Source organism: Cololabis saira, chromosome 15 (assembly GCF_033807715.1).
Source record: "Cololabis saira isolate AMF1-May2022 chromosome 15, fColSai1.1, whole genome shotgun sequence".
Lineage (NCBI taxonomy): Eukaryota > Metazoa > Chordata > Actinopteri > Beloniformes > Belonidae > Cololabis > Cololabis saira.
In genome coordinates this window covers 43,697,885-43,709,870 of record NC_084601.1, presented here as the reverse complement: position 1 = coordinate 43,709,870, position 11,986 = coordinate 43,697,885, and the positions used below count along the sequence as shown (strand labels likewise).

The following is an 11,986-nucleotide window of genomic DNA, read 5'->3' as shown; positions in this document are numbered from 1 at the left end:
CTGCAGAGCTCCAGCGAGGCCCAGCCTGCCGTGGCTCCGCCCTTTCCTGACGCTTCTGCTACAGAGACGGGGGCCGTTTGAGGCCCCGCTGTGGCCCCTCACGGCGGGGTTATAGGTTGGCCCCCGACATTGACATTTGTAGCCGATATCAGTCCTGCTGTAATAAATAACCAGGATGAAGATTAGAACAAATCCTGAGGGCAGTTCAGAGTCATCTTGTTTACATTCCACCAGGGAGATTGTGACCAGGAGCGGTCGGCCCAAGACCGCTCTGTCAAGGGCAGATTATAGAATCAGCAATTATTTTGAAAACAGGCAGCCTCAGTAATTTTCTGTCAGCCTTTCAGTCTCTGGTTCATCAGCGGCGACTCCAATCAGACGAATTGTGATCAATTCTGGCCAAGCTGAGCTCCCAACTTCTCCAGGTTGTTATCAATCTTGTACCATGGAAACGGCTGCTACTGCTGCTGTTACCATGGAAACGGCTGCTACTGCTGCTGTTACCATGGAAACGGCTGCTACTGCTGCTGTTACCATGGAAACGGCTGCTACTGCTGCTGTTACCATGGAAACGGCTGCTACTGCTGCTGTTACCATGGAAACGGCTGCTACTGCTGCTGTTACCATGGAAACGGCTGCTACTGCTGCTGTTACCATGGAAACGGCTGCTACTGCTGCTGTGACACGTCACTTCCTCCCAACGGCAGGAAGTGACGTGTGCGCTCTTAATAGTACGTCCAAATTAATGCACACTACTGATATTTACTCAAAAGTGTGCCAAATTTAAGTATATTTTTCAGTATATACTTTTTAGTCTGGCATTTCGGCCGCACCGTAAAAGTTTTTCATGTTGGTACGAACTAATCTCAGAAAGAAAAGATGAAAACAGAATTTGGTTTCAGTTTGGGCCGGTAGAAAAGTAGTATTGTCATTTAGAAAGGTTTACAATGACCAGAGGGGGTGGGGCACCGCAGGCAGGTGGAAGCAGCAGGGGGGGAGTAATTGGACGATTTTTCAAACGTTTATTCTTCTGTTCAATTAATAAAAACCATAATGTATCAGATAAACATAAAACATCTTTAACAATAGTTTATAATATAATAATAATTGTAAAACATTTAAAAAATGCACTGCAAATTATCCAAATTTGTTTAATACATTAAAATAACATATTCAGATAAAACAGGAAACTGTTTTACACTAAATTATATATTTTTATTACATAAAGTTTAATCACAAAAGGAACCTTTCTATGGTGGAAGGAACTTTAAAAACACTTGTTTCTGGTAGGAATCATTTCCCGGTGACACATTAGCTTCTGCTAACGATTAAACCCAGTGTTTGTGTTTTCCAGGTTTTTGGTGGCGGTAAACGGAGTTGTAGCAGAAAAGACGTCTGGGCGTTTTTGCGTCTCTGTCTCCCTGGAGCTCCAGCCTTCAGCGTGGTCACGTTAACGGTAATTTCCCTCCGTTTCCTTCCCTCACGTGTACGTGGCTGGACTGCAGAGCTCCAGCGAGGCCCAGCCTGCCGTGGCTCCGCCCTTTCCTGACGCTTCTGCTACAGAGACGGGGGCCGTTTGAGGCCCCGCTGTGGCCCCTCACGGCGGGGTTATAGGTTGGCCCCCGACAACATCTTATCTAAGGAGTCATTGGACGATTATTCCAACAATTATTTTTCTGTTCGAATAATAAAAACCATAATGTATCAAATAAATCAGTGGTTCCCAACCTACTTGTGTCTAAGACCAGCCAGGCCCCCCGAGCCGAACGTACTAGCCCCAAAATAGTATTTAATTGAAAAAAATTAACATTAATTATGTTTTTTTGATACATTTCTCTTTGGTTTACTCTGTATACATATGACTGTTTTTCTCCAATGTCACCAATGTATAAAATACGCACAAAAGGACATAAAAGGACATAAAAATATTTCTGAAAAGTGTCTCTCTTAATATGAGACCAACATTTTTTTAACATTTTTCCTTTAACAACCTGTCGGAGTAAATTAAATGTTGAGTAATGATATAATAATAAGGAATGAAATCATTTCCTGTGTTTGTCACCAGTGTATAAAAAACAAAAAATATTCAAGACATTCCTAAATTATTCCTAACAATGTCTTATGAATGATTCATTCTCAAATATAATTTTTACAACTGCATAATTTCAAAGCAGACAAAGTTTCGCCCACCCAGAGATCTCTGCCCGGACCCCAGGGGGGGGAGGACCCCAGGTTGGGAGACACTGAAATAAATAATAAACTGTTATTAGAGATTTTTTATAAACATCCAGTTTTGCACAGCAAAATAAAAATATAGAGAAAATTATACAAAATTCAAAGGCTGATTTAACAGTGTTTTGTTGGACTGTATATTATCCAAATGTGTTTAAAATAATTTTAATTTAATTTTAAAATGTCATTTTCAAGGCCTGGAAAGGTTTTGGAAACATAAGTTCACCTCCAACAGTTATTACAGTTATATTAGATTACTATAAAACATATACTACAACATATTGCTGGTATATCAGTGTTAGTTTAAACATGTTTATTTTGTATAAAACCATCCACTGTAGTGACTTTTTTTTTTACACAGTTTTATTCCTATATTTCATTCATACATTGATGTTTTAGAGGTCGTGTATAGTCATGGAAACTTGTTGGTTAAAATGTGTCTGAACCCTGGTATTTATATTCCATAAAGAAGTCTAATCACAAAAGGAACCTTTCTACGGTGGGTGGAACTAAAAAAAAAAACAACTAGTTTTCTGTAGGAATCATTTTCTGGTGGCACTTTAGCTTCTGCTAACCAATTTTTTTTTTTTGAAAAGCAAACAAAAAACATGTTTTTCTGCTGGTAAATGGAGTTCTGACCAGAAAACATCAAATGTAGGTGTTGATACAATGCCAAGAGGGAAAGACATCAGTAGCAGTTGTTTTCATAATTTCTCTAATACTGGGACCGATTACTGTCCGGGTCTGGATTCTGGCGTCAGAAACCTGAAACGTGTGTTTGTTCTTCTGCAGGTGGAGGTGAGACCTCTGGTGGTCATGTGACCAGGGATCATGTGACCAGGGATCATGTGACCAGGGATCATGTGACCAGTGTCGGGTCGTACGTGGAGAGGAAAGGAGCGGCGTCTCCTTGGGTCCGATGATTTCCTGCAGGTTTCATCCTCCAGAAAGACTTGGAGGAAAATGTTGAAGCTTGTACACTGCATTTGAAAATAAAATTCAAGTTATTTCTCATCCGTGATATTACTGTCGTCTGTTGGAGAAGTTTATTATCCTTAGATGAAAGCAAGATCAACTCATGGAGGAGAAAGACGTGTCCAGGTGAATTCTGGGACAGATCTGTGGTCTGATGGACAGATGAGTGAAATAATCTCCATATTTAGACAAATCTGTTGCACCAACTACGCCAAAACGAATTACGGTAATTGCGTGTGCAGTAATGGACTTGGAAATAAACAGTTTTTTTTCACGTCTCAAAAGAGTAGAAAAAACAAAAATGCAAGTAAAATAAGTCTAGACATTGCTTGTTATTTGTTATTCTAATTGAATAATTCCTCTCCTTTTCTATGCTCCATTATGTGAATTTAAAATCTAAATTTTTTTGTTATTCATATGCACCTTTTAATTCTTAGAGTGCCTTGTTTTTGTGTTTTTTGTATTTCTTACAAGAATCCCCATTTTAATTTTTATTTTCCTTTTAACTTTGAGAGTTTGTATATCCAATACATTTTTATTTAAAAAAAAAAAAGCTGCTCCAACTTTGAAAAGCTAAAAAAAAAACATTACAAAAGTACAAACTCAAAGCCTTTTCTGTTGACCCTTAAAACTATTTTTTCACTCCATTAACTCCCCTCGACATCTAAGACTAATTCACGACCTCAAAGTGAATTATTTAAATACCTTTTCCTTTGCATGACCATAAATAAATGAAAAAATATATATAACATTTAAAAAATATATTTTTATATGTTTTATTTTATATTATTATATCTTATATATTTAAATATATAAAATTTATATTTAAATATAAATATACTTTTATTTCTCTAGTAGAGATTACAGAAACTGCAGGATAATCTGCAGACGGAACAAACGGTTCTGCTAAAATCCATATTTAGGTCATTTTGTTTTCTTGATATAAAAACAAAACATTTTATAAAAATAATACGTTTTAGTACCAAAAAAACATCTGATCCTAAGTAGAAAAGTTAAATATATTTTAACCCCACCGTTAATTTTATCACGTGCCGTAAAAAGCGTTTTATTTTGAAGTGGAAAAGCCGGATGTGACGTCACCGGTCTACGCTCCGTGTCGCAGCAGCGTAAAAACAAACGTGTTGAAGTTTTAGTTTGAAGTCAAGAAAAGTGATTAAACGGTAAGTTTATTATTGATATTTCTCTTTATGTTTGTTGACGTGGATCGTCTGGACATTTTAGTAAAATTTCGGAGAGTTTTCTTCAGATTTGTGGGTGATTTTTACCTGAAACCTGAAAGACTCACCTGAGTTTTACCTGCGACGCAGCTGGACCTTTGATCTGATTTATTTATTCTGTACTTGTAACAATTAAACCTTTTCTGTCCAGTTCGGTCCAGAAAACCAGTTTAACTCGTAGATAAAACGATCTGCTTCCAACTTTCACCTGCTTTTGCTGTTTTAAAATAAGTAAAATAAAGAAAGTTCAATCTCAGCAGCTAAAAGGTGATTAAAGTAGAACCAATATCAAAATAAAATAGAACAGAAGTGTAAAACTACGTTTTTATCGTCAAAGATGCTGAAACATAACAAAAGTAAGTTAATATGATCAGTTTGACAGAATCCTGCTGTTCTCGAGTTAAAACCTCCAACATTTAAACTAATAACTTCTGGACCTTTTTTTATTTTATTTATTTTATTTTTTATTTTTTTAATATTTATTATTGAAATATCCCAAACTACAGGTATCAGTAACAAACAGCACATTGTTGACATAAAAGTATATAAATTACATCAGGGGTATTTATATATATTAAATAAAGGAAAGTCATTACAAGAGATGGTTTAAGAAAATATAAAAATAAATAAATAAGTAATACATAAATCGAGAGTACAAAAAAAAAATGAATAAATCAAACAGGCGTTTCAGGAAAAAACTTTTCATAATGGCTCAATAAGGTAGAACTTTTTTTATTATTTAATAAAATCAGAGATTTAATCAGATTTAAGCAAAGAGTTAAGTTCCAGGAGAAAAGGAGCTTAACAATCTTAGCTTTGCATAAAGGATAACAAAGTTTATCAGGTGTTCAAGAGCATAATCTTTTAGTAATTTTGTTTTCTTATTTACATGTATTTATTATTGATTATTGATTATTATTTTCACTACTGTTTCATGTTCGAAACAAAGTTTCAATTCAATGATAAACTTCACCACAAATGACTGAAGTATCAAAGTATCAACGTTTTAGTTTGAGAATCCAGTTTAGAGATTATAGATCTGGTATCGGAGGTATCCATATTCAAGTATTGATCCTTATTTTAATTTATTTTTATTCTAATTAGTTTAGTTTATTAAGAATCCCCATTAGCTGGTTCCGTAGTAACCGACTAGTCTTCCTGGGGTCCACAAAGAACAACAACAAGAATATAAAACAATCAATCACATCATCCACAATATATCATACAATTATAAATACAATTATGAAATATCTGATATTAAAACACTTAAGACAAACATTTAATAATTATATGAACCTAAAATTCATTTGCACTAAAACACACAAGGGAACCATTCGACATACAGCCAAGTCAACATTATAATCTAAAATCTAAAATAAGATTTAAGTTTCTTTTTAAATACGTGTTTACTTTCTATAAGACAGAGATAGTGAGGCAGATTATTCCAAAGGGTTATTGCTCTATAGATAAAAGATCGCGATAAGGCATTTGTTCTTGGGTGAGGCACCTCCAGCTGACCTTTGATTAGTTGGTGTTTTGCCGATATTAAAATTTATTTTTATTGTAATTAGTTGGTGTTTTGCCGATATTAAAATTTATTTTTATTCTAATTAGTTGGTGTTTTGCCGATATTAAAATTTATTTTTATTCTAATTAGTTGGTGTTTTGCCGATATTTAAATTTATTTTTATTCTAATTAGTTGGTGTTTTGCCGATATTTAAATTTATTTTTATTCTAATTAGTTGGTGTTTTGCCGATTATTTAAATTTATTTTTATTCTAATTAGTTGGTGTTTTGCCGATATTTTAATTTATTTTTATTCTAATTAGTTGGTGTTTTGCCGATATTTTAATGTATTTAGCTCTCTTGTTTGTATTTATCTGTTTTATAGAAGTGAACTGCTTGTTTCTCTCAGGTCATTCACTCAGAAAGTGGGCGTGGCTTGATTGTGATTGACAGCTGGATGCCCCGCCCCTGTTGGTTCTTGCCGATGGCGGCCTGCTCGGAGCTCCGCCCCCCGGCCCCGCCCCCCCGGCAGGTAAATCGGTGCTGGTTCTGACCCGGATCTGACCCGGTTCTGTAGCCGGTGCTGGTTCCTGGTTCTGACCAGAGGTGTTTAGTAATGAAGTACATGTACTTCCTTACACTACTTAAGTAGTTTTTTTTTGAGGATTTGTACTTCACTACATTTAAAAGTAAAAAAATATACTTTTACTTCGTTACTTTGACTTTTGCCACCTTGTTATTCGTTACCAATTAAAATAATTAAGCAATTACAGTAAATTTAGCAAGAAAGACAGTTTATTTTTGGTGTTGTTTTCTAAACCACATTTAATTCACCTGAAAGTGAAATAAAAAACAAGGGAAGGAACATTTTTGGTTTTGTTGCTTCTTTTCATGCGTACTATAAAATACTTGCACTTTTACTTTTGATACTTGAGTATATTTTTTAACAAGATACTTTAGATACTTAAGTACATTTAACGTGAGCTACTTTAAGACTTTTACTCAACTCATTTTCTTACGGGTGACTTTAACTTTTACCAAAGTCTTTTTCAGTTTATGGTATTTCTACTTTTACTTAGTTACTTTTTTCAAGTACTTTATAAACCTCTGGTTCTGACCCGGTTCCGGTTAGGGTTTCCACCCGTCCCTTGAAATACGGAATTGTTCCGTAATTGGGAATTAAATGTTGCGTTCCGTATTGAACCAATACAGACATTTATTATGCTCTTATTTATTGATGTCATAATATACAGATGAAGGTTGGAACATTTGAATATATTGCAAAACGTCATTCGTAGTAAATTTAACTAAAGGTGAAACAAATATATTATTTCCCACTACATTCAAAGTGATATTTCAAGTCTTTATTTGTTATAATTTTGGTGATTATGACTCACAGTTTATGAAAACCCTAGATAAAAAATCCCCCAAAAATTTGAATATGTTATGAAATCAAACAATTCAATAATCAAAATTATAACAAATAAAGGTTTAACATATCTTGCTTTTCATGTAATAAGACTATGTAATATATTAGTTATATTAGTCTTTTAAATTGAACTTTTACACCAAATTCTAGTTGAATTATTGAATTAAATGAACTTTTACACCATATTCTAGTTGAATTATTGAAATAAATGAACTTTTACACCATATTCTAGTTGAATTATTGAAATAAATGAACTTTTACACCATATTCTAGTTGAATTATTGAAATAAATTAACTTTTACACCATATTCTAGTTGAATTATTGAAATAAATTAACTTTTACACCATATTCTAGTTGGATTATTGAAATAAATTAATTTTTACACCATATTCTAGTTGAATTATTGAAATAAATTAACTTTTACACCATATTCTAGTTGAATTATAGAAATAAATTAACTTTTACACCATATTCTAGTTGAATTATTGAAATAAATTAACTTTTACACCATATTCTAGTTGAATTATAGAAATAAATTAACTTTTACACCTTATTCTAGTTGAATTATTGAAATAAATTAACTTTTACACCATATTCTAGTTGAATTATAGAAATAAATTAACTTTTACACCATATTCTAGTTGAATTATTGAAATAAATTAATTTTTACACCATATTCTAGTTGAATTATTGAAATAAATTAACTTTTACACCATATTCTACTTGAATTATAGAAATAAATTAACTTTTACACCATATTCTAGTTGAATTATTGAAATAAATTAACTTTTACACCATATTCTAGTTGAATTATTGAAATAAATGAACTTTTACACCATATTCTAGTTGAATTATTGAAATAAATTAACTTTTACACCATATTCTAGTTGAATTATTGAAATAAATTAATTTTTACACCATATTCTAGTTGAATTATAGAAATAAATTAACTTTTACACCATATTCTAGTTGAATTATTGAAATAAATTAACTTTTACACCATATTCTAGTTGAATTATTGAAATAAATTAACTTTTACACCATATTCTAGTTGAATTATTGAAATAAATGAACTTTTACACCATATTCTAGTTGGATTATTGAAATAAATGAACTTTTACACCATATTCTAGTTGGATTATTGAAATAAATGAACTTTTACACCATATTCTAGTTGAATTATTGAAATAAATGAACTTTTACACCATATTCTAGTTGAATTATTGAAATAAATTAACTTTTACACCATATTCTAGTTGAATTATTGAAATAAATTAACTTTTACACCATATTCTAGTTGAATTATTGAAATAAATTAACTTTTACACCATATTCTAGTTGAATTATAGAAATAAATTAACTTTTACACCATATTCTAGTTGAATTATTGAAATAAATGAACTTTTACACCATATTCTAGTTGAATTATTGAAATAAATTAACTTTTACACCTTATTCTAGTTGAATTATTGAAATAAATTAACTTTTACACCATATTCTAGTTGAATTATTGAAATAAATTAACTTTTACACCATATTCTAGTTGAATTATTGAAATAAATTAACTTTTACACCATATTGTAGTTGAATTATTGAAATAAATTAACTTTTACACCATATTCTAGTTGAATTATTGAAATAAATTAACTTTTACACCATATTCTTCACCTGTATGTATATTATACATCTGGGCTGATGTGGACATACAGAGCATAGGAGGTTATTTCAGTTGCTAGCATGGTTGTCTGTCTGTACAGTCATGCAAGTTCAATGCTATTAAAGCACTTTAAAATTTAAATCAAAACATCTGGTGTAGAATAAAATACAACATCTAAATATAACAGACAGAGTTCATGTATCCAGATATCTGAACATCTTATAACTAGGTAAACATCAGGCCAGCCGGCCGTCACACATGTCTGGTGATAAAAAGACAAAAACAAAGGCACCTCTTAGTTTCAGGATGGCTAAATTTTAAAGTTTGTGCAAGGTTATATTTTTTTTTTAAAGATTTAACACATTTAAAAAAAAGACTTACTCATAAATTAGAGTTCAATTCCTTATATCCTTGACATGGACAAAGGACAAGTCCACCCATAGATAATCGACAATAGATAGAAATCATTATATAGAAGCAAAACATGCAAATGATCAATAGGTAGATCCCCCCCCATGTGAAACCAAAATCAAAACATGATTAACTACTGTATTGATCATATGCAGGTAACCAGGAATCCCCTAATGTAGGTAAAACAGAAAAAAGAATACAAACAGGATACAAAAAAATGATGCAGACAAATTACTGAAAACATAGATCCATCCTAGTCAAATATGTGACTCTGAATATGAAACTCTACAATCATGGAATTGATTAACTGGTCTCTCAGCACAATTGACCAAATTTTTGCGACCAGAAGTCAGGGGGTAAGGGAGCCCTCCTGCCCCGATGGGACGTTTTTTGCTGGATACACAATGGATTCCTACAAATACTGGAAGCCTTTGTGTCTCAAGATTCTGTCTGTCGAGGACGTTGAAGATGCTTCATAGTTGGATTTATGATAGCAGGATTTCTTCTAATCGGAGGCGGGGGATTCCTAGTCTACCGACAAACGCGTAAGACGTCGACAGCTGTTTTGGCTCTTTCAGAGCTGCTGGACGTGGCTGAGGGGACAAGCAAGGCGATCAAAGCTCTGACTTTAACGTTTGGGGAGCAAAGCCGTAAGCTGGATGTGATTCTTGAACAGAATCGCAGGCTGGCGGCGTCTTTGAGCTCATTGGAAAGATGGGGAGGACCTTGGAGAAGTTGGAAGCTTGGCTTGGTGGGAATTGATCACTAATTCATCTGTTTGGAGTCGCCATTGATGAACCAGAGACTAAAGGCAGGACGGAAAATTACTGAGGCTGCCTGTTTTTGCAATATAATTGTCGATTCTATAATGTGGCCTTGACAGGGCGGTTTTTGGCCGATCGCTCTGGTCACAATCTCCCTGGTGGAATGTAAACAAGTGACTCTGCCCCCACTAGCCCTCCCCTCTCAGGAACATCTGTGGACCTGTTTCAGAACTGACCGAGCCGCCTGATAACATCAAGGACATTGGCTGAGAGCAGCTCTGGGCGAAGTTTACGGACTCATCGCTCACACACACACTTGCTGATAACCACACCTCCCTCATTCTCAACGCCTTCCTCGGCCCCTCCTCTTATCAGCCCCCCCCCCCCCCAACAGTCTCCAGGTTTCGAGCGCCACGAAGTCGCAGCGATCACTTGGATGTACTGTGCCGGGACTCCCCGAGGTGTTTTTTTTACCTTGATACTGTGTATTATACTCAGTGTGAAGATGTCCCCCCCCCCCCATCCCAGTGTTACCTTTGGAAAAACAGGCGCACAATACCATCGTGTCGCGCCGGTGTATCCGAAGTCAAAAACAGTTTTCTAAGCTGACCTAATAAACCAGATTCTGATGTTGTGCAACTCAGGTAGCTAAGCTGATCAGTTATTGAAGGCTTATTAATAATTGTATTCAAGAATTATTAATAATTAATAAAGTAAACTATTTATCAAATTGAATGACCAACATGATAAATAAAATCCTCGGGGCACCACCCCGGGGCCTTAGTCCAGGGAAAATGATAACTTAACAGCAGAATATCAGTCTCAAAGTAATTACTATACCCAGTTATTATGTTATGAAGGAGTGAAATCCGAACACTGGCTCTGCTCAAACAATCAAATGTGATCAAATTGCACGAAACAACAAAAAACCACTCATTAAAAATCAATCAGAATTTATTTACATACGGGTATCAAAACAGATGTAAATAAATACCCAATAAATCCTGATGGCACACTACATTATTATAAAACCATTAATTAACTAGAAAAACAACAATCAATAAAAATGAAATGAAAGTTAAATGCATGGAGTGAAAAAAAAGAATCAAATGTAATAATAAACATGGTATCAACGAACATCTACGGTTCAACAACGTGGGTGAAAGATGGCTGCAGTATTTAAAGATGGCGGGACTGTAACCACGCCAGGTGCCATTAGAACGGATGGTGATCCCGGTGTTTGACCGTGATCAACTGGCGAAACAGCGCTTTAAAACGTGAATGACTAGCAGAAAGTGGCGACGACAACATAATCGAACACAATAATGATAGCAATGATAGTGATGTATGCAGTAAACTCAGCTCTGAACACAGATTTAGCTCTGGAACGCTCTCAATTAAACTAGTACACTCAGACTCAAGACCTCACGCCTTCCGGTCGGGATCGGGAAGCTGCGGGTTCTGTCGGGGTTCCAGTCCGATGCGGCCTTGTTTCTCTCGGCTCCATCATGCGGCTCGGCTCGGCTCAGTCCTGTGGGACCTCACGGGCAGGACGATCCTGCAGGGGTTCCCCCAGCCGCTCAGCTTGCTCTCCACGTTCCTCCTTTGAAAAGAGATGCAGTCTTGCTGCGTCTCACAGCCGGGCAGGTCTCTCCGATCACGGAGCCTCTTGACGCGCCTCCAGGCGTGCGAGGACAGTCCACTGGAATCAGGGCCGTCGCCGTCTTTCACCAAGGCGCGGGCTCACGGACCTTGAAGAGTCTGGCTTCCGG

General features: G+C 35.0%; 2 non-coding genes across 2 annotated transcripts; both read left to right on the top strand.

Annotated features, from left to right (window-relative positions):
* LOC133461660 (small nucleolar RNA SNORA9) lies at positions 1–132 on the top strand. The gene has a single exon (XR_009784218.1). It is a non-coding gene; the product is annotated as a small nucleolar RNA SNORA9 (small nucleolar RNA).
* Positions 133–1,499: 1,367 nt separating this feature from the next.
* On the top strand, positions 1,500–1,631 carry LOC133461662 (small nucleolar RNA SNORA9). The gene has a single exon (XR_009784220.1). It is a non-coding gene; the product is annotated as a small nucleolar RNA SNORA9 (small nucleolar RNA).
* The last annotated feature ends 10,355 nt before the right edge of the window (positions 1,632–11,986 follow it).